Consider the following 20,749-nt stretch of genomic DNA (forward strand, 5'->3'; position numbering starts at 1 on the left):
GCGGGACTCGTTACCGGTGAATGGCGCAGGTGCTCCACCGGCCTCGCTCCGTTCCCACGGCTCTCACACAGTGTTTTACATTGAGCGTTTTAGTATGTCCCAAAACCGTGCCGTAATAAGCATGCACTGACTATTTCTCCAAGTTCAAAACAAAACTCTATGAACCGCTCCATTGTGAACTTATGGAGCTGTATAAACCACTACAAGCTGTAAAGTAACAGGAAGTGTTTGTCCGAACTCAGCTGGTTTTGCGAGGGAACGCAAATAATTTTGCGAGAGAACGCAAATGTTTTGCGAGGGAACGCAAATAATTTTGCGAGAGAACACAAAAGTTTTGCGAGGGAACGCATCTTTGCGAGAGAACGCAAAAGTTTTGCGAGAGAACGCAAAAGTTTTGCGAGGGAACGCAAAGTTTCTCGAGGTGTAAACGCATGAGTAAATCATTTACAAAGCTATCTGCATCCCCTAATCTAAAGTGGTAAATTTACAAACTGCAGTTTGTACATAATTTATAAAGATCTGCAAATGATATGTAATACATTTACAAGTCATAAATAGTTTACACTTTAGATTAGAGGATGCAGAAAGTCTTATAAATGACTTGTATACATATACAAATAATTTCTAACAGGTAAGAAAGGTCTACAAATAATATGTAACACATTTACAAGTGATGAATAGTTTTCACTTTAAATTAGGGGATGCAGAAAATGTTATAAATGACTTGTTTGCATATACAAATAATTTGTAATAGGTAAGAAAGGTCTACAAATTATATGTAACACATTTACAAGTGATGAATAGACCTGTAAAAAATTTCCTGTAGAATTTACAGTAACTTACTGGCAGCAGTTTGCCAGTAAGTTACTGTAAATTAAACTTACAGTAAAGATACTGTATTCATATTTACAGCACCACTTAACTTGCTGTAAATTTATTTACAATATAATATATTTTTACTGTAAAACACAATGTTATGTTCTTTTCCTCCATTTATATATTTTAATACAATAAAAATATTACTTTTACACTGTGAAATTGACTGTAATTTGTTGTCCACTTTTACTATTTATTGTAAAACTGTACAAATTATTGTATTTCAACAGGTCTCAGTAGTAAAAACTATAAAAAGAAACAAAATACTGTTTAACTTCTTTTATTGATTTAATTGTTCAATTGTAATACTTGAAATAACATTTTAATATTCTTGCAGATTGTACTTTCAGTTTTCCAAAAACTTGAAAACATTTCATTTATACATAAAAGTTTCATATTAAGAGCATTTTAAAACAACAGACATGAACAGATTCAGTCATAAGAACAATCTTTAAAGTGTACAAATTCAGAAAAACTCCTGTGTAGAACGTATTTGCTCATAGTAGCTTAATAGTTTTGCCAGCTGAAATCCAGAAACCTCCTTAATAAAGGAGGATACATGAGGGTTCAGGCCAGAGTTCTTCCTTTGCACCATGCATCTTCCCACTTCTTTTGCTGACCTGGAACTTTGAGGAGCACTTGCTGTTGTCAGGGTTAATCCTCACAATGAACCTTTACATAACAGAAAAAAAATTGTTAGATCATTTGATGTGTAAAAATGTCTAACAACACAACCAAATACTCACAACACAACCAATACAGAAAGCGCTGCAAATGGCACAGAACACAACAAAAATATTTCCAGGGGACCCCAATAAGTGACGAACCTGGATGGGGCATGCTTTTTTTTCTTGTAAAACATACAGAGATGACATGTTTATGACATACAACTTTGTATACAATATACAAAATTTAAAAAGAACAGAGGGTAAGATTAATCTATATATCAGTAACATTGTAAAATAATAATAATAATAATGTTATGTTTAAATAAGTTTCATAGGTAAGAAATGTAAGGTAATGTAGGGTCCAAAAGATGAAACAGCAATTTTTTTAAAGTTGAGACACTCACACACAGAATAAATAAAGCATATTATGAAAACTTTTTTGTATAAAATGTATTTATTTGCAACAGTTCTGTTAACAGCAATAATAATACTTAGATGTTCACAAAAACTGGCGAATTTGGTCGACACGAATGTTACTTGCAGCCTTCAACACTGCATCTAGAATTCAGATCATGCTGTTCTAATCTGTTCGGGTTTTTTTGCGGCCTTTCTGTGTTTGCGGTAAATGTGAGACTGAAGGGCGGAGAGGCTTTGGAAAGTGCATGGGCTTTCAGGAACTGCACACGAAAACCTGCCGTGTTTTTATGCCCTTTGGGCATGATTAATAAAGGCGTATAATGTCTCCACAGAGACGCCACAGTGTTTGCACACGGACATTGCGGGTCTTACTCCAGTACTATATGCATGACGTGCATTTATATGAGGTAATCAGTTAACGCAAGCAATAATAGCGGGGAAAAAAAACGACTGACTTTAAACTAAATCCACAAAAAGCTTTGGTTGTTGTTCGGCCAACAGTTCACGTGAACACTCACCAGCTCCTGACGGTGGTCAAACCCAAGGCAGAGACCCGTTAATGTCCATATTTTGACGGTGAAACGTTCAGAAAAGGGAAAGAAAGGAAAGAAATATGAATGTTTGCACAGTGTCACCACAACTCTCTCTCTAGTTCTCTACACAGCATAAATGCTGCGCGCTGGTTAAGTGGCAGCGTTTATTTTTTATTTTTTAGTTTTAAACCAAAGATATAATATATGTAAAGTAAAAGGAGGAATATTTGTACACACCTTTGCATCTGACTGGTTCTCCTCGCATCTGTGTGTCTTCATTTTCTTCTTTCTCCAAGCGGGAAATAAAAGCTTTTCTGTGATTGGTCAGGTTTCGCGCTCTTTTTTTTAAATTTTTTTTTTTACTGTATTTAGATTTACAGTAAATCAAAAATACTGTATTTTAGTGGCGCCAAGGGGATATTTCCCAAAACGTAACTTTAAAATACAGTAACATACTAATGCATTTGAGATGTTATGTCTTCCTCAGTGCATAACATAAACAACACATGTATCATCTTCAACTCAAAAAATTATAAGTTTACATTTTAGATTAGGGGATGCAGAAAGCTTTGTAAATGATTTATTCATGCCTTTATATCATCTATTACAGGTGTTTAACACTTTGTAGTGTGTACTAAGTACTGACTGGTGAGGGTATAGACAGCTGTCTTCTCTGACACACATGGAGTCTTTAACTCTGTGCACCTGATGTGAGCTTCAGTGGAAGGTAAAACCGGTTGAGAGGTTCACTTTATCTCTAGATCCCACACACAGAACACAAGTCTGTGCTGATGAGTGAAAGGATTTAACACCAAGCCACTGGAATCACCTGACTAAGGCATTTATAAATGTTTATCCACTTCAAACAACAAATAAATTACTCTCCTTAAAAATAGTGCTTTAGCATACCTGCATGTTTATGCTTTTTGAACACAGACCAGCTTACAACTTCGTCAATAAACTCATAAACTGATTCATTTATTTAATGGTTTATTTCATCATTTGGTCATGATTAACAATTGTTTATTGAGATAATTATACAAAACAATTTTGACATACTTCAGTGATTTATAAGTGATAAATAATGTATCAACTAAAAACTTATAAACCATCTACTATTGATCAGTTTGATTTATTTCATGATTTGAACTTTTTTTAAAGACAACTTACAACACATGTTCATCATTAACTAATAACTTATAACTTTTCTTTCTCTCTCTCTCTCTCTCGCTCCGTTTTTTCACAAGTTCATCAAACTGTGGTAAGAATCATTCATCAATCACAGTGAGTAATGGCTTCTTCTCCTGCTATTGTTGTTTGCACCGCTTGCCACATGTATAGTTTATCTCTCTCGGGTTGGTGATGAGGGATTCACATGTGATAAATGCAGGGAAATAGTTAGGCTGACAGAGAAGATTTCAGAATTAGAGAGACGCGCATCCAAACTTTAATTGAGGACAGTAACGAATGTGAGGGCTGTAGATACGGCTTTGGATGCGACTAGCTCAGGGAGTCCTGTACATTGTTCAATTCTGGTTACAATGCCTCTGCAGCAGGGTGACTGGGTGACTGTGAGGCGACATAGTGGTGGGTCAAAATACTGCTCTTCCATTCCAATCGAAACATTAAACAGGGGACTTCCGGTTGGCATATGTGGGGAGTAGCTGCATCTCGCCCAAGCACCCACAGTTTTCATTATAAAGTTTATTTTTTGGCCCATCAACTACTTACAAAACAAGTATATTAGTCTGTCTACTACTTTGAAACGTTCTGGGTGATAATGGCTTCGAAATCTAAACACAACACCACGAAAGAAGAAGTTAAGAAAGATGAAGCAGAGGCTAGCGGGAGCTTATCAGATATCGCTGCTTTGATGATGCTATTGGAAGAACACAAAGCGGCATTGTCTTCCTAATTTAAATCGGCGTTTTCCACGTTGGAAGCGAAGCTGGACACACTACATACAACTGTGAATGATCATGAACAGTGACTTCTCTCACTTGAAACAAATGCAGACGCGAGCGGGCATGAGTGTCTGAACACTGGAGTCAAAATACGCAAACTTTAGCTGATGAGCATGCTAAACTCAAAGCCAAAGTTATGGATCTAGAAGGAAGGAGCCGGAGAAACAATATACGAATCTTCATCCTAGCTGAGACAATTGAAGGCCCTCATCCATCCACTTTCTTTTCAGGGCTCTTAGTGGAAGTTTTCGGCACGAGCCTCTTCACCTCTCCTCCCAAGTTGGATCGTGCTCATCGTGCCCTCACTGCGAAACCAAAGCCGGGTGAGAGACCTAGATATATAGAATATTGAGCTGCGATGAAGGACCTATACATGCTGGGTCTGAGACTATCTCTTCACTACCCATCCAAGCTTTTCATCATGACATCGGACGGTAAGAAGAAGCGGTTGTCCTCCGTCCATGAGGCCAGCGAGTTTCTTAAAGTCCATCGAGGTGAGATGACAATGTGAGCAGTACTTATTTTGACTACTTGAGTCTTCATTAACCCAATGCTGTGTTTTGGACCTAACTTGTTAATCTGACATACAGTAATCAGGACACTTCAGTTCTAATTATGCTATATGAGGTTGGTGAATTATTATCGTTTAATCTATGCAAGCGTTCTTAGGCGCTTATTTCTGTTCAGATGCCTTGTTTGTTTACTCCTGCACTTCTGTAAGCCAAAGGATGTCTATGGCACGACGTTTTATGAACACAGGGTCTTACTGAATCTCACTTGGTACTGGCCGTTTTTTTTCTTTCTCACCCATCTTACCTCCGGGTGATCTTAAGACTGACAAATTCAAACATTATACCTACCACTGCCTAGAAGTAGTGCTATGTAGACTGGTAACTTTTATATGTAATGATGCTTTTGTTGCTGATCGTTTGTTCTTGATCAGTTTTTTTGCTTTTTTTATTAAGGGCCTAAATTGCATAGTTTTGTGGAGCCGGGGTCCTTTATGCAATCTGATAGTAAATAAGAATATTTTGTGAAATTACATTGAGATGTTCTGCTTAGCAGGTTCTCTGCTTGGTTTTGTAATAATAAGTTAGGAATGGTGTTTGGGATCTGGAATTGGGCTTTTATTCGTTTTTTCTTTATTGGTTGCTATGGTTTTCAACCTTGCTCTTTTGTGTTTCATCTTATTCTTTTTGAAGTATTTCTTTTTTGTCTTATCTTTCTGTATTTTGCTCAGATATAAAACTGTCTTATGGCAGATTGACAATGGCTAAGACTAAAGAGAGTTCCAGCACTTGTTTTATATCATGGAACGTTGAAGGGTGAATAATAATGTCAAAATTAGCCGCGTTCTGTCTCATCTTCAACACCTTAGGGTGTGCTGTTTTTTTCTCCAAGAGACCCATCTTAAGACAAGTGATATCCAACAGCTTAAAATAGCATGGGGTGGGCCATCTGTATCACTCAAAGTTTAGTGCACGAGCAGGTTTTATGATTGGAAGACATTCTTTCTATAATACGAGGAAACCTATCAATATTCTCAATATACCCAATGTGCCAGAAATGGTTTTGGCTCTCGATGCTGAAAAGGCATTCGATAGAGTGGAATGATACCTGTTTCGTGTAATGGAAAGTTTCGGTTTTGATGATGGGTTCATTTCCTGGGTCCAAACTATTGTACGTCTCTCCGCAGGCATCCGTGTTAACTAATGGTGTGTTTTCATATCCATTTTTGCTTCAGAGGGGCACTAGGCAGGGCTGTCCTTTGTCGCCTTTACTTTTTGCCATTTCCATTGAGCCCTTAGCTACAGTATCTGGCTTCGGGAGGATGTACATTTTAAAGATATCAAACGGGTAGACAGAGAGTATAAAATATCCTTATATGCTGATGATCTTTTACTTTTTATTTCTGACCCAGTGGTTTCTGTCCCTATTATTTTGAGAATTCTAAATCATTTTGCTAAAATTTCAGGGTATAAAATTAACTTTCATAAGAGTGAATTGTTCCCTGTAAATTCTTTGGCAAATAACCTTACACATTCACTTTTCCCTTTTAGATGGGCAGCCAATGGATTTGAGTACTTGGGTATTTTGTGACCAAATCTTTAACTGGAATGTATGTCTCTAATTTTGTCCCCTTACTTAAAAATTGTGAATCTGACATGGAACGCTGGGCTAACCTCCCTTTTTCTCTTGCTGGGCGTATAAGACTGTTCTTCCCAAGTTTTTGTACTCATTTCAACATATTCCAATTTACCTTAAGTCATGGAATGGATTTATTAATTTGGACAAACGTATTACTTCCTTTTTTTATGGGGAAATGGCCCAGCTAGTATTAAGAAAGCAAGTTTGCAGCTCTTTAAAAATAAAGGCGGTCTTGCACTCCCAAATTTTTTACACTATTATTGGGCTTGCAATATCCAAAGAAAATTCTATATTGGAGGAACAATATAAAATTCTGAACTCCCTTGTTGGGCTTACCTAGAACAGTCCTCAGCACGCCTCTCTCTGAACTCTGTTATATCTTCTCAATTACCTTTACCTGCAAATTTTAGTTTAAATTTAGTAGTATCCCACTCAGTTAAGATATGGACTCAATGGAGGAAGCACACTGGTTTGCATAGGTCTTCTCCGATTTTTTCACGGCCCTTCTCCTTTTTTAAAAAAACCACTGTTTTGTGCCATTTATTATGGATGAGGCATTCCAAATATGGTTCAATAAGGGCATAAAGACCATTGATGATCTCTATGAAAGCGGTATTTTTCATTCTTTAATAATCTTTCTAAGAGATTCGATCTACCTAACTCCCACTTATTTTGTTTCTTTCAAGTCAGGCACTTTGTGCAAAAACTATTCCCATTTTCCAAATCGTCCCCCTAAAAATCTCCATTGGATGAATTCTTAAAGCTTGAACCACACTCAAAACATTGTATTTCTGTCATTTATAATCTGACCCACAATATTAATTCAGGCTCTGCAAATTAGGCCAGAGGTGCTTAGAAGAGAGTTTGGGATTTGAGTTATCTGATGAACACTGGGAGCGTATTCTTGAGCTCACTCACACCTCTTCTATGTGCGCAAGACATGGGCTCATTAAATATAAGTGTCAGACACAAACGTGAACACATAGGTAGGTGAATGTATTAGCAGTATTTATTGTAACAGAGGTTTCAGACACAGGTGAAGGAATAATCTTGACATGAGGAAGGTTGTAACTTAGCTCTGGTCGTGATGTATCTTGATGACAGGATCGGAAGAATGCACAGAGGAACTGACGAGGAATAGCGACAATGGGTATCCAGGGGAACAACACACGTAGCGAGAGTACAGGTAAGTTCATGTAAGTCGATGCAAGATCAGACGAGGAGTGAGGGGAAGTGATAGTCCTTTTATGCGAGCCTGGTGATGGTGAACAGGTGCTCAGAATTCTGTGATTGTGAACGAGTAGGCGTGGCATGTGGAGAGGGTGTAGGCTGTGACTCTGTGACAGTAAGATTCTGCACAGAGTTTACTATACTAATGCTAGACTTGCCAAAATATACCCCTCTGTCAGCGATGCATGTAATAGATGCAAGCAATCACCAGCAGATCTCATTCATATGTTGTGGAAATGCCCTAAATTATTTGATTATTGGACTAACATATTTAAAACATTGAAAGATGCCTTCGACATAGATATTGATACAAATCCACTTTTGGCCATTTTTGGGTTAGCAGTAGATGTTAACCTTTCAGTAATGATCCAAAAGACTTTAGCCTTTACTACTTTACTAGCAAGACGTCTCATCCTTTTAAAGTGGAAGCACGTCTCACCCCCTTCCTTTGATACATGGCTAAAAGAAGTGTTTACTTGCATTAAATTGGAAAAAATAGACTGTCACACACTGGTTCTTTAATAAGGACCTTTGACAAGGTATGGCGCCCATTTTTTAGATTATCTGCTGGCTAACTGTCTTGATACTTAAGCTGAGCATTAATATATAAACATACAATTTTTATTTATGCTTTTTTAAACATAAAAAAGCACTATTTTATTTATTTATTTATTTATTATTATTATTATTATTATTATTATTATTACCTCTGTCTTTTTTTTTCCTTTTCTTTTTTTCCATGGAAAGTTATAAGTTGTTAAGGGAGGGAAGTGTTTAATGGGGTTGTCACGGTTCATAGATCTATGGTGTCATCTTGTTGTCTGTGTGTAGGTTGCGGGTGTATCACCTGATTGTTCTGTGTGGGCGTCGCCGCTGATTACTGATCAGCGGCAGCTGCGGCTTATTACATCTTGCCTATTTAACGCCTTGTCTTTTGTCTCATGTTTGGTCAGATCGTTGTTTGGAGAGTCCTGGTGTTTGTTCGTGTCTCTCGTGTTTGTTGTTGTACCTGCTCTGGATTTCTTGTCGCTGTTTCCTGTTGCCTGTCTGTTCCTGTGGATTATTGTTCTGGAATTCCTCGTTCATCACTTCAGCCACGTTGACTTCACGGACACCACCCACCACGGACACCATCGCCCATCAAAGTCCCTGTGTTACCATCTCTCCTGCTGCTTATTTGTCTTGTCATTTCATATACATCTGACTTTATCTGGCGTGAAGCTCTATTAAAGGAGATAATTAACTTGCAATTGCATCCAGTCTTCTTTTCCGTGACAGAACGATCTGACCATCATCATGGATGCAGCGAGTTCAGCGGCTTTTTCCGAGTTAATCAACCACAGCATAACTCGAATGGATCAGCAGCAGGAGAGCATCTCTTCCACCGGACGAGCCATCCAGGCGCTGGTAACACAGGTGTCCGAGCTCTCCCAACAGCTGCAACAACTTCGCGCTCCCACTGCGACAGCCCCGCCGACCGTTTCCCCACCACCTTCAGAACAACGGGACATCTCGGAGCCCCGCCTCCCCGTGCCACAGACGTATTCCGGTGAGCCTGACTTTTGTAGAGCATTCCTCAACAACGAGACTGTGGATCTGTCTAACGTGCCCAAGGAGTACCTCGACCTGAAGGAAATGTTCAGTGAGTCCCGGGCTGCTTCTCTCCCTCCACATCGTCCCTACGATTGTGCTATAGACCTAGTGCCGGGTAAGTCTCCGCCTAAGGGCAAATTATACTCTCTGTCTGTTCCCGAGAGGGAGGCCATGGAGAAATACATTTCTGATTCTCTGGCAGCCAAGATCATTCGCCCTTCCTCTTCTCCCAGGGGGGCGGGGTTCTTTTTTGTGGGGAAGAAGGACGCTTCCTTGCGACCTTGTATTGATTACTGAACAACATCACGGTTAAGAATACCTATCCTTTGCCGTTGATGTCTTCAGCCTTCGAGAGGTTGCAAGGAGCATCCGTCTTCACTAAATTGGACTTGCGTAATGCTTATCATTTGGTCCGCATCAGGGAGGGAGATGAGTGGAAGACCACTTTTAACACCCCCAGAGGGCACTTTGAATACTTGGTTATGCCCTTCAGGCTTACCAACTCGCCTGCGGTCTTCCAGGCACTCGTCAATGATGTGTTGAGAGACATGGTTGATCAGTTCATATATGTCTACCTGGATGACATATTGATATTTTCTTCGTCTCTCCGGAAACATGTTTCAACACGTCAGACGAGTGCTTCAGCGGCTGTTAGAGAATGGTCTTTTTGTCAAGGCAGAGAAATGCGAATTTCATGCACAATCTGTTTTTCCTTCCTAGGGTACATCGTCTCGTCTGAGGGAATTCTCATTGATCCTGACAAGGTTACCAGGCTGTGGTGGATTGGCCAAGTCCAGATTCCCGTAAGGCCCTACAGCGGTTTCTGGGTTCGCCAATTTCTACCCGGGGTTTTATTTTTCGCAACTTCAGCCAACTAGCTGCACCTCTGACTGCCTTGACCTCCCCCAGAACGGCCTTCAGGTGGTCAGATGCAGCCGAGGCTGCATTTGCTAAACTGAAGAGTCGCTTCAGTTCGGCTCCCATTCTGATTGCCCCTGATCCATCACGTCAGTTCGTGGTGGAGGTCGATGCGTCAGAGGTGGGGGTAGGAGCAGTTCTTTCCCACCCCGCGGTCTCCCTCAGATAACAAGATGCACCCTTGCGCGTTTTACTCTCACCGTTTATCTCCCGCGGAACGTAATTATGATATTGGTAACAGAGAGTTGTTGGCGGTCAAATTAGCGTTAGAGGAGTGGCGTCCACTGGTTAGAGGGTTCGGGGTTTCCCTTTAATCGTTTGGACTGATCACAAGAACTTAGAGTATATACGATCAGCTAAAAGGCTCAATTCCAGGCAGGCTCGGTGGGCACTTTTTTTCGGTCGGTTTTGATTTTACTCTATCGTACCGCCCGGGCTCCAAAAACATCAAGCCCGATGCTCTTTCTCGTATTTTTGATCCGTCCGAATGCCCGTCTCCACTCTGACATGGGAGGTCGAATCGAAGGTCCTGGCGGCCTTAGAAGGGGTAACGCCTCCGCCCGCATGCCCACCGAACCGTTTATTTGTGCCGGATGAGTTAAGGTCCTGCGTCATTAAGTGGGGTCATTGCTCTAACATAGCTTGCCATCCAGGGGTTAATCGAACCAGATATTGGTGGTCAAGCAACGATTCTGGTGGCCAGGTATGGCTCCTGACATCCGCGATTTGTTTTGGCTTGCTCGGTTTGTGCCACTGGTAAGACTTCCAACCGTCCTCCAGATGGGTTACTCCAACCGCTGTCTGTCCCTTCAAGACCCTGGTCCCACATCGCGCTAGATTTTGTTACCGCCGCCCCTCCTCCCACCCTCCCAAGGGTATACGGTTGTTTTGACCGTTGTGGACCGGTTCTCGAAGGCGACCCCATTTCATACCCTTGGCCAAATTACCCTTCTGCCAAAGAGACAGCGGTCGCTGTCATTGACCACATCTTCCGGATACATGGCCTCCCGGTGGAGGTGGTTTCTGACAGGAGGCCCCAGTTTGTGTCCAAATTCTGGCAGGAGTTTTGTAAGTTGCTGGGGGCAACGGTTTAGTCTTTCCTCTGGGTTCCATCCCCAGACCAATGGTCAAACCGAGAGAGCCAACCAGGATTTAGAGCGTATGTTGCGATGTTTGGCGTCCAAGAATCCTTCCTCCTGGAGTCAACAACTCTCTATGATTGAGTACGCACATAACTCGTTACCAGTGTCTTCTACGGGCCTCTCCCCGTTTGAATCTTGTTTAGGTTACCAGCCACCTGTTTTTTTTTCTCCCAGTCTGGAATCCGAAGTTGCGGTCCCCTCTGCCCACGCCTTGTCCAGAGGTGCTGCCGCGCACCTGGAACAGAGCCCGTGAGACTCTGTTGCAGGTGAGGGCGTGCACCAAGGCTAAGACCGATCGCCACCGGGTCAAAGCCACCCGTATACGTCGTTGGTCAAAAAGTGTGGCTTTCTACCAAGAATATTCCGCTCCGCTCTGTTGCTAATAAACTTGCTCCCAAATTCATTGGCCCATTTACTGTCACCAAGATCATTAGTCAGCTAAGAGGCAGTCCGCCTCAAATTGCCTCCAGCGTACAGGAGGATTCATCCCGCCTTTCATGTTTCCAAAATTAAGCCAGTTTTTAATTTACCGCTTAATCCGCCTGCCCCGGTTCCTCCACCGCTGCGACTCGTAGACGGGGAACCAACCTTTTCGGTTAACCGTATTCTGGGCTTGAGGCGGGGGGGACGTGGATTCCAGTACTTGGTGGACTGGGAAGGTTACGGTCCGGAAGAGAGAAGTTGGGTACCTGCCCGGGACATTCTGGATCACTCCCTTATCGATGATTACAATCGACAGGTAAGGGGTGGTGGGAACCCCGAGAGGCGTTCCGAGGAGGAGGGGTACTGTCACGTTCATAGATCTATTGTGTCATCTTGTTGTCTGTGTGTAGGTTGCGGGGTGTATCACCTGAGTTGTTCTGTGTGGGCGTCGCCGCTGATTACTGATCAGCGGCAGCTGCGGCTTATTACATCTTGCCTATTTAATGCCTTGTCTTTCGTCTCATGTTTGTCAGATCGTTGTTTGGAGTCCTGGTGTTTGTTTCGTGTCTCTCGCTGTTTGTTGTACCTGCTCTGGATTTCTCGTCGCTGTTTCCTGTTGCCTGTCTGTTCCTGTGGATTATCGTTCTGGAATTCCTCGTTCATCACTTCAGCCACGTTGACTTCACGGACACCACTCACCACGGATCACCACCCACCACGGACACCATCGCCCATCAAAGTCCCTGTGTTACCATCTCTCCTGCTGCTTATTTGTCTTGTCATTTCATATACATCTGACTTTATCTGGCGTGAAGCTCTATTAAAAGAGATAATTAACTTGCAATTGCATCCAGTCTTCTTTTCCGTGACAGGGGTAGTATTAATAATAATTGTATAAAATTAATGTTGTAATTTGTTGAGTTGATATTCATGCAGAAAATCTAATAAAGAAATTAAGAATAAAACATTAAACAGGTTCTCCCTACTCAGTGACAATCCCACTGAGAAACCGGATCATAGTGCTCTAGTTATTGGCAATTTTATTGTACGGAACGTGAAACTAGAGAAACCAGCCACCATAGTTCAATGTTTACCAGGAGCCAGAGCGCCTGACATCTTGGCAAATTTAAAAGTGCTGGCGAATGCTAAACCGTAAATACAGTAAGACTGTTATTCATGCTGGCGCTAATGATGTTCAACTTCACCAGTCTTTATATTTTTTATGGAAGACCTGACTTGAAAAGAGATGGTCTTAAGACTAAACCTTGCGATTTTTGAATTTTGGGGTCCATTCGACTCGGCATGCAGCGTTAAATGCAACGCGGTCGAAAATGAATTGAAAAGAGATGGTCTTCATCCCTCCTGGGGTGGTGCCACTCTTCTCTCTAGAAATATGGCACATAGTCTTAGAGCTTTTACTTGATTAACTGGGGCCCAGGTCAGGAAGGATACAGACTGGCTAAACCGACCCTCTGCTAGCCACCTCATGTCACAGAAATCATTAATTCTCAGCACATAGAGACTCTTTTACCTAGATATCACACTATAGACATTTAGTCATTTTGCAGAAGCTTTTATCCAAAGCGACTTACAATTGGAGGAAGGGATACATAAATCGATTCTTCTTAAAGAGGTAACAGACACAGGAAGTGCTTGTACCAAGTTTTAGACATTGTTCAAATACGTACAAGCTAGAAAGAAAAGGAATAAATAAATAGAAATAATTTTTTTATGAATAAAGTCAAGTAGCTTCGAAAGAGATGAGTTTTCAGCTGTCATTTGAAAACTGTCAGGGATTCTGCATTCTGGATAGGGGTGGGAAGATCATTCCACCAGCCAGAAATGGTGAACGAGAATGTTCTGGAAAGTGATTTTGAGCAGTGGGGTTACCCGAGCCTGCTTGAATGCAGTGGGGAAGCTGCCTGTGTGGAGAGATGTTGAGACTGTGTGTGAGTGCTGGTAAGAGTGTAGGAGAGATTGCTTGGAGGAGGTATGAGGGGATTGGGTCTAGAGGGCATGTTGTAGGGTGGCTAGAAGAGGAGAAGTTTTTTATTTGATACTTCTGTCTCAGTGATGGGGACAGAAGGAGAAGATTATAGTTTTAGCAGTGGATGTGGTTGGTTTGAGGTCTTGTGTGTGTTGGGCTGAGAACTGACTACTGATTGTTCTGTTTTGTCTGTAAAGAATGTGGCAAAATTCATAGGCTGTTTTAGAAGTGGTGGGAGATGGTGGAGGGGGGACAGAGGAGAGAATTGAATGTTTTGAAGAGATTACGTTGTGTCTGGGGTGCTGTTGATCTCGGATGTGGAAGTATGAAGATTTGGCAGTATGGACTTTTGCAGAGAAATATGAAAGCAAAGATTGATAGATACTCAGATCTGACGGATCTTTTGATGTGCACCATTTTCTCTCTGCTGCCCTGAGTTTGGTCCGATGCTCACAAAGAACATCGGATAACCAGGGGTTAGAAGGGGCAGCCCATGCTGGCCTGGAGGAGAGAAGACAAATATCATCTAGAAAAGAGGTTAAAGTAGAGCATAACATGTCAGTTGCTGCATTCACATTCAGAGATGAGGAATGGGTAGGTGAGGGAAGAGAGGAGGATACTACGGAGGAAAGATGGGAGAGGGGAAAGGAGTGTAGGATTCATCTAAAAGTAACTGGTATAGGGGTTGGTAGCACACTGGTATCAAAATGTAGTTTAAATGTAATGAAGAAATGGTCAGAGATATGTAGGGGGTTTACCAGAATGTTGTCTGCAATACAATTGCGTGTGTAAATTAAGTCAAGTTGGTTGCCTGATTTGTGCGTACTTGTAGTGGTAAGTCATTTGAGATCGAATTAAGCAAGGAAGGAAGTGGAAGTCTGTAGCATAAGACTTATCCAGATGAATGTTGAAGTCGCCAAAGACTAAAAGTGGACTGCCATCCTCCGGGAATGAGGACAGCAGCCCAGGGCTCTAGATTAACTTTTTGCACTGGTTGTGTTGCACTCCTGGACAGACAAAACTTTGTCTTCTTTTTTTTCTTTTTGACAACTTTATTCTTACTGGTTCAAAGTTGGAGTTAGTATTTACAACGCGAGAACTTCTCTGTATACACACAATCAACAGTTCACGTTCGCTCTTTTCTCTCGTTCGCTGATGACATCACTCTCCTGTTTTTTCCTCTGACCTCTCGGCATCAAAAGTCAGTCAACATAATATAACAAAATAAAACTCAGATGTAATTTCGATATATTCCTCTTATAACAAAAAATTCACATCCTGGTTAAAAAAATGTAAATTGCAACATTCTTCTAGCATTGCAACAGTTGCACTGGTGCGCCTAACTTTTTTCTTAGGTGCACCAGTTAGGTACACTCAAATTTTCAATCGCGTTGCATTTAATGATGCATGCCGAGTCGAATGGACCCCAAAATTCAAAAATCGCAAGGTTTAGTTTTTTTTTTTCGCTATTTTCAATTGTTCGAAAAAACATACTTTTTCGAACTCGTCTTAGACAGTTGGTCCGATTTTCACGAAAATTGGATCAGATCATCTTTAGACCATTCCGGCCAAAAGATATGGAATTCAAGTGGATTCGTCCAACCGTTCTCGAATACCACGAGAACAAATTCTACGAAAAGCACGCAAAAATGCTTGTGAGGCTATATCTCCGCCTATTGAGACCAAACTTGGTGTGTGTTATAACAAGCATGACCTGAGACTACCTGCACTGTTTCGGCACTGTGCCCCCTAGTGGTCAGGAGATATGAAAAATGCATATTTTTGCTCATAACTTCTGAATGCTTTGGCCAAAAATCACAAAACTGGTCTTGTTAGATTTGGTGCATCATGCCAAATTGAATGATACCCAATTTTCCAATGTCAGCCATTTTGGTTGTCGGCCATTTTGAATTATGTCCTAAAATGCTGTATTTTACGAACGCATTAGCGTATCTTTACTAAACTAATTACAAAAATCTTCAGCTCCATACCCTCATGGTACTCAAAAAGTTTGGGGGCAGCACCACCTTGTGGTCAAAATTTATGATGAAATTTAGAAAAATGCTAATAACTTTTGCTTACATTAGCCTATTGTAATCGGACTGATGTTGATAGATTCCTTGGATCATGATGATAACACCGATACCAATTTTAATACCAATACTGGCTGAACTTCCTGTCCACCATTTTGATTCATGTTGATAACCAACTTTTTCGAACTCCTCCTAGACCACTGTTACCATTATAACAAAATTTGGCTCGGATCATCTTCAGACAAAGCTGGCAAAAAAGTTATGGATTTTTGTGTTGCCTACACGCAACGGTTTTTTCCATTTAGCACATGAATGAATTTGCTGGAAAGATGCCAAGCTGTATCTCTGTAAGAAGTTTTGACATATTTACCCCAAACCTTTGTATGTGCCAGTGTCACCTCTCACACTGACCACGGCACATCAATTTGGTAACAGCGCCACCTATTGGCAAAGACTAATAAACCCATTAATTTACCTTTAATTATAAAATTTCCAAAAATGCTCATAACTTTTGATTGCATTAGGCTATTGTAATGGTCTCAAAATATTCCTTGGGTCATGCCGGCAACAGACATATCAATTTTTTAGTAGGAAATCTGAACTCCCTGTCCGCCATTTTGATTTATGTTAAAATCCTACTTTTTCTAACTCCTCCTCAACCTGTTGACCGATTTTCACCAAAATCAAATCATAATCATCCTCAGACTGTACTGACAAAAAGTTATGCATTTTGTGATGATTGACAAAACCGTTTTTCATACAGAGCACCGTTCCAAATTTTAGGCATGGTGCCAAAAATGGTTTCTGAGGCTATATCTCTGCAAAGCTTTGACATATTTGCACCAAACTTTGTATGTGCCATGGTCACCCTCACACTGACCATTGCCACATCAATTTGGTAACAGCGCCACCTATTGGTCAAGAGTAATAAACCATTTATTAACCATTAATAATTTACATTTATAAAAATGCTAATAACTTTTTATTGCATTAGCCTATTGCAATGAAACTGGGTCTCAAAATATTCCTGGGCTTATGCCGACAACATAGATACCAAATATGCCAGATTAAGCTGAACTTCCTTTCCGCCATTTTGATTTATGTTGAAAACCTACTTTTTCGAACTCCTCATCAACGATTTTCTCGTTTTTCACCAAAATCGAGCAAGATGATCTTCTGACTGTGCTGACAAAAAGTTATTGGACAAAACCGTTTTCGCATACCACAGCAACGAATTTGAGGCATGATGCCAAAATGGCACTTGTAGCTGTATTTCTGCAGTGGCTTTTGGCATATTGACACCAAACTTTGTGTGTGTCATTGTCAACTCACCCAGAACGCACCACATCGATTTGATAACAGCACCACCTATTGGTCACACTTGATAAGCCAATAAATTACGCTACAAGAGGTTGTATTTATGATTTTTCCACCATTAAAATTACAATCATCCTAAAATTGCTTTTATTGCTAATTGCTGCATTTGGTCTGATGCTCCATGCCATGCTTAGCTCCTCAACTTGCCACTGGAGTGCTTGGCCCCGTAAATTGTTGCTTGCAGCTATATTATTAGTCTGTTTCTCTCTTATTCCAAAGGTCACTGTAGCCACCAGATCCTATATGTATCCAGACACAGATGGTGGATCAGCACCTAGAGAGGACCTCTACAGTCCCGAAAAACGTCAGTTGGAGACGCAGGAGAACTAGATTGAGCCCCAGATACCCTGTAAAGACTTGTCTAACATGGCCACCGGGACAAGACCACATGAACCAGTTGAGTCCTCTGTACAATGTGACTTTGCTGCAGCCTGGAACTGAACTGCTGGTTTTGTCTGGCCAGAAGAGAACTGGCCCCCCGACTGAGCCTAGTTTCTCCCAAGGTTTTATCTCCATTCTGTCACCGATGGAGTTTTGGTTCCTTGCCGCTGTTGCCTCTGGCTTGCTTAGTTGGGGACACTTCATTTCCAGCGATATCGTTGACTTGATTGCACAGATACTATTTAAACTGAACTGAGCTGGATGATGACATCACTGAATTCAATGATGAACTGCCTTTAACTGAAAAATGAGCGTTTACTTTTGTCATTTTGCATTATTGACACTGTTTTCCTGATTAATGCTGTACAGTTGCTTTGACACAATCTGGATTGTAAACAAGCAATTATATAAAATAAAGAGTTTACTTGACTTAGAAGGTAGAGCTACCATTTAGCCTGTATGTGCTGTGGTCCGTTCCTGGGTGCGGGTCCACCATTGGTCTGGATACGGGCATGGATTCGGCTGCACTACAGTCACCTCGGAATAAGGGTAAAAACAGGCTGAGTATATAAGAGTAGATGCCTTTCTTTTTACGAATGTGACAAATACATCAGGTGTTAATGGGAAGTGTTCCTGGTACCAGTTGCAACTATTTAATGTAGCTTAAGGGATTTGAAATTATCGTTTTTGATAGTGTGATAGTGTGTTATGCGGACCAGGTTAAAGAGATTAATCTTTAATTTGGAATTTTAACTGACAGAGTATGTCTGCCTCTCAAACAACGGCAGGAAGACTGTTCCAGAGTTTGAGTGCAAAAAAAGAAAAAGATCTACCGCCTGCAGTTGTTTTTGATATTCTTTGTATTACAACCTGTCCTCCAACAACTAATACGCTCGTATAGGTCGTTTGTCCAAATCCCTGAAATACGACCCATCAGAGCGTATACTACAATTGCGCCCCTATCGGCAAAAGGTCGTTTTCATATTAATGTGTTTGTACTCTTTTATTTGCGCTGTGATTTGCGTCTTGCGTGTAGCCTCAGTTGGTAGATTATTGCGTTATACCTTGATATGCAATCATGCTATCATGGGTTCGATCCCCGAGAATGGGACGTGCACGTAAAAGTATATGCTCAATAAATCATAATTTAGCATGATTTCTGTGAGGGTTAGGTTTAGGGGGTGGGGTTAGGTGTGGGTCATTCGAAGGAATAAGCACCTAGTAAAAATATGTACGAATTACTGTGAAGATCGGTGTAAAAAGTCCACACATTGCATTTAAATAAACGTGCGTTTTGATTGGTAATGACGTTATACGTCATTTCATGGACGACAGACGCAACGCGATACTGTCATTATTTTTACGCCCTGCTAGAGGCCGCTTAACTTTAAAAACGTAAATATAGGTCGTAATAAGGTGCTTGCACAAACGACTATATGGTCGTTTTTTGTTGGAGGGACAGGCTCAATGTATTATCAACTGTCCAAAGTTTGAGACCACCGCCAATGGATGTGAATGGCTATAATGTGATAGGACTTAACTCAAATACAAACAATAAGGGGCGTTTCTAGGATTTTCATTTTAGGGGGGCTCAGCCACCAATAAGGGTATGATTAAAAAAAAATATTATTTGACTATTAGGGTAGGGTTGTATACTACTAACCTTATTGTAAACCACTATTCCATTGTATTCCCTGTATTTCATATATGGGAGTAGTAGTACTGACTAAGCCATATACAACACCGTAAAAAAAAAAAAAAAAAAAAGAAAAATTTAGATGTGACCAGTCACTAGAAAATTTTGAGTTGGGAAGGTAGATTTTTTTTTTTTTTTGTTTTTACAATGAAGACTTCCTGATTCATTTATTTAGGACATTCATGTTTATCCTTTGACGATACCACTGCTTTTTCTCATGAAATGTACGTGGAAATTGGCAGACAATTTAAAAACAACATAAGGGTTCAATGACTGCAGTGAATCTTGGGAACACAGTGGTATTGTGTGTGAGAGGCTGTCTACGTTCTAAATGCTCAACTGACTTGCTCATTTGCAGACCTACTCCCGCCGACACAAAAAAAAATTTGTATATCCATCTACAATGAAATATATTATTATTATTATTATTATTATTTATTATTGAGCTTTTTTTAGCCTTAATAATCAACAATACGGTTGGTTATCACATCAAGTCACCCCCTGAAAAATTTATTTCATTTCAAATCATCAACTAACCCAGCTAATATTCATTAAGAATATAGACAAAACATGTATTAATGTAAATTGTCTGTTGGCAACATGTTTAATTCTGTTCTATATGTATTTCTATTTATTAAAAATAACAACATGAATTATCAATTTCCCACTTCTATAAATCAGTTACTTAAAAAAAAAAAAAATCACAAATCCCTTTACTCTACTCGCCTCTTACTCTAATATACAGTATGTATCATGATACACTAATGATTCATTATTACTGTAATACAAAATTATATTTAATAATATAAAACAAAATAACTCCACATGATGTTTCTCTCTCTGTGCCCTTTAGAGTGCTTTCAGAAAATGATGTGTGTCTTTAATCATTTCTATGCATGGTTGCATAATGTAATGCCAAAATACACAATAATATATTTTAAATTTTAAAAAGTAAATTAAAATAACATTATGATCGTTTTCTAAAGTACGTTTTCATGGGTGTTAATCGCTTCATTTTTTGTTGGAAGAAAAAACAACTCATCACACTGTGATGAGGGCTGAAGGTGAACGCAGCGTGAAGACGTATTTGTATTGGATGAGAAACCGAACTGTGTATTGGTCCCAGTAACATTATGTAAACTGCAATTACAAGAAACTGCACCAATGCAGATGTCATATCATAGCAATCTATCAATAAATGCACACATACACACACACAACACACACACACACCTTGTACTCTCTGATGTTCGCGTCTGATCGGCGCCCCTGCAGATTGAAAAATGCGCTGAATTCATGCAGATCAGGGGAGGAGTCCGAAACTTGACGCAGCTTGCGGCCGTTTCAAAATGAGTTTTTTAAA

The 20,749-nt window shown here is 40.4% G+C and overlaps 1 long non-coding RNA gene across 1 annotated transcript; it reads right to left on the reverse strand.

Annotated features, from left to right (window-relative positions):
- Positions 1 to 1,420: 1,420 nt before the first annotated feature.
- LOC122146704 lies at positions 1,421 to 2,931 on the reverse strand. The gene is made up of 3 exons (XR_006161220.1): positions 2,732 to 2,931; positions 2,480 to 2,485; positions 1,421 to 1,548 (listed from the first exon to the last, which is right to left on the reverse strand). It is a non-coding gene; the product is annotated as an uncharacterized LOC122146704 (long non-coding RNA).
- Positions 2,932 to 20,749: the final 17,818 nt, after the last annotated feature.

Source organism: Cyprinus carpio, chromosome A11 (genome assembly GCF_018340385.1).
Source record: "Cyprinus carpio isolate SPL01 chromosome A11, ASM1834038v1, whole genome shotgun sequence".
Taxonomy (NCBI): domain Eukaryota; kingdom Metazoa; phylum Chordata; class Actinopteri; order Cypriniformes; family Cyprinidae; genus Cyprinus; species Cyprinus carpio.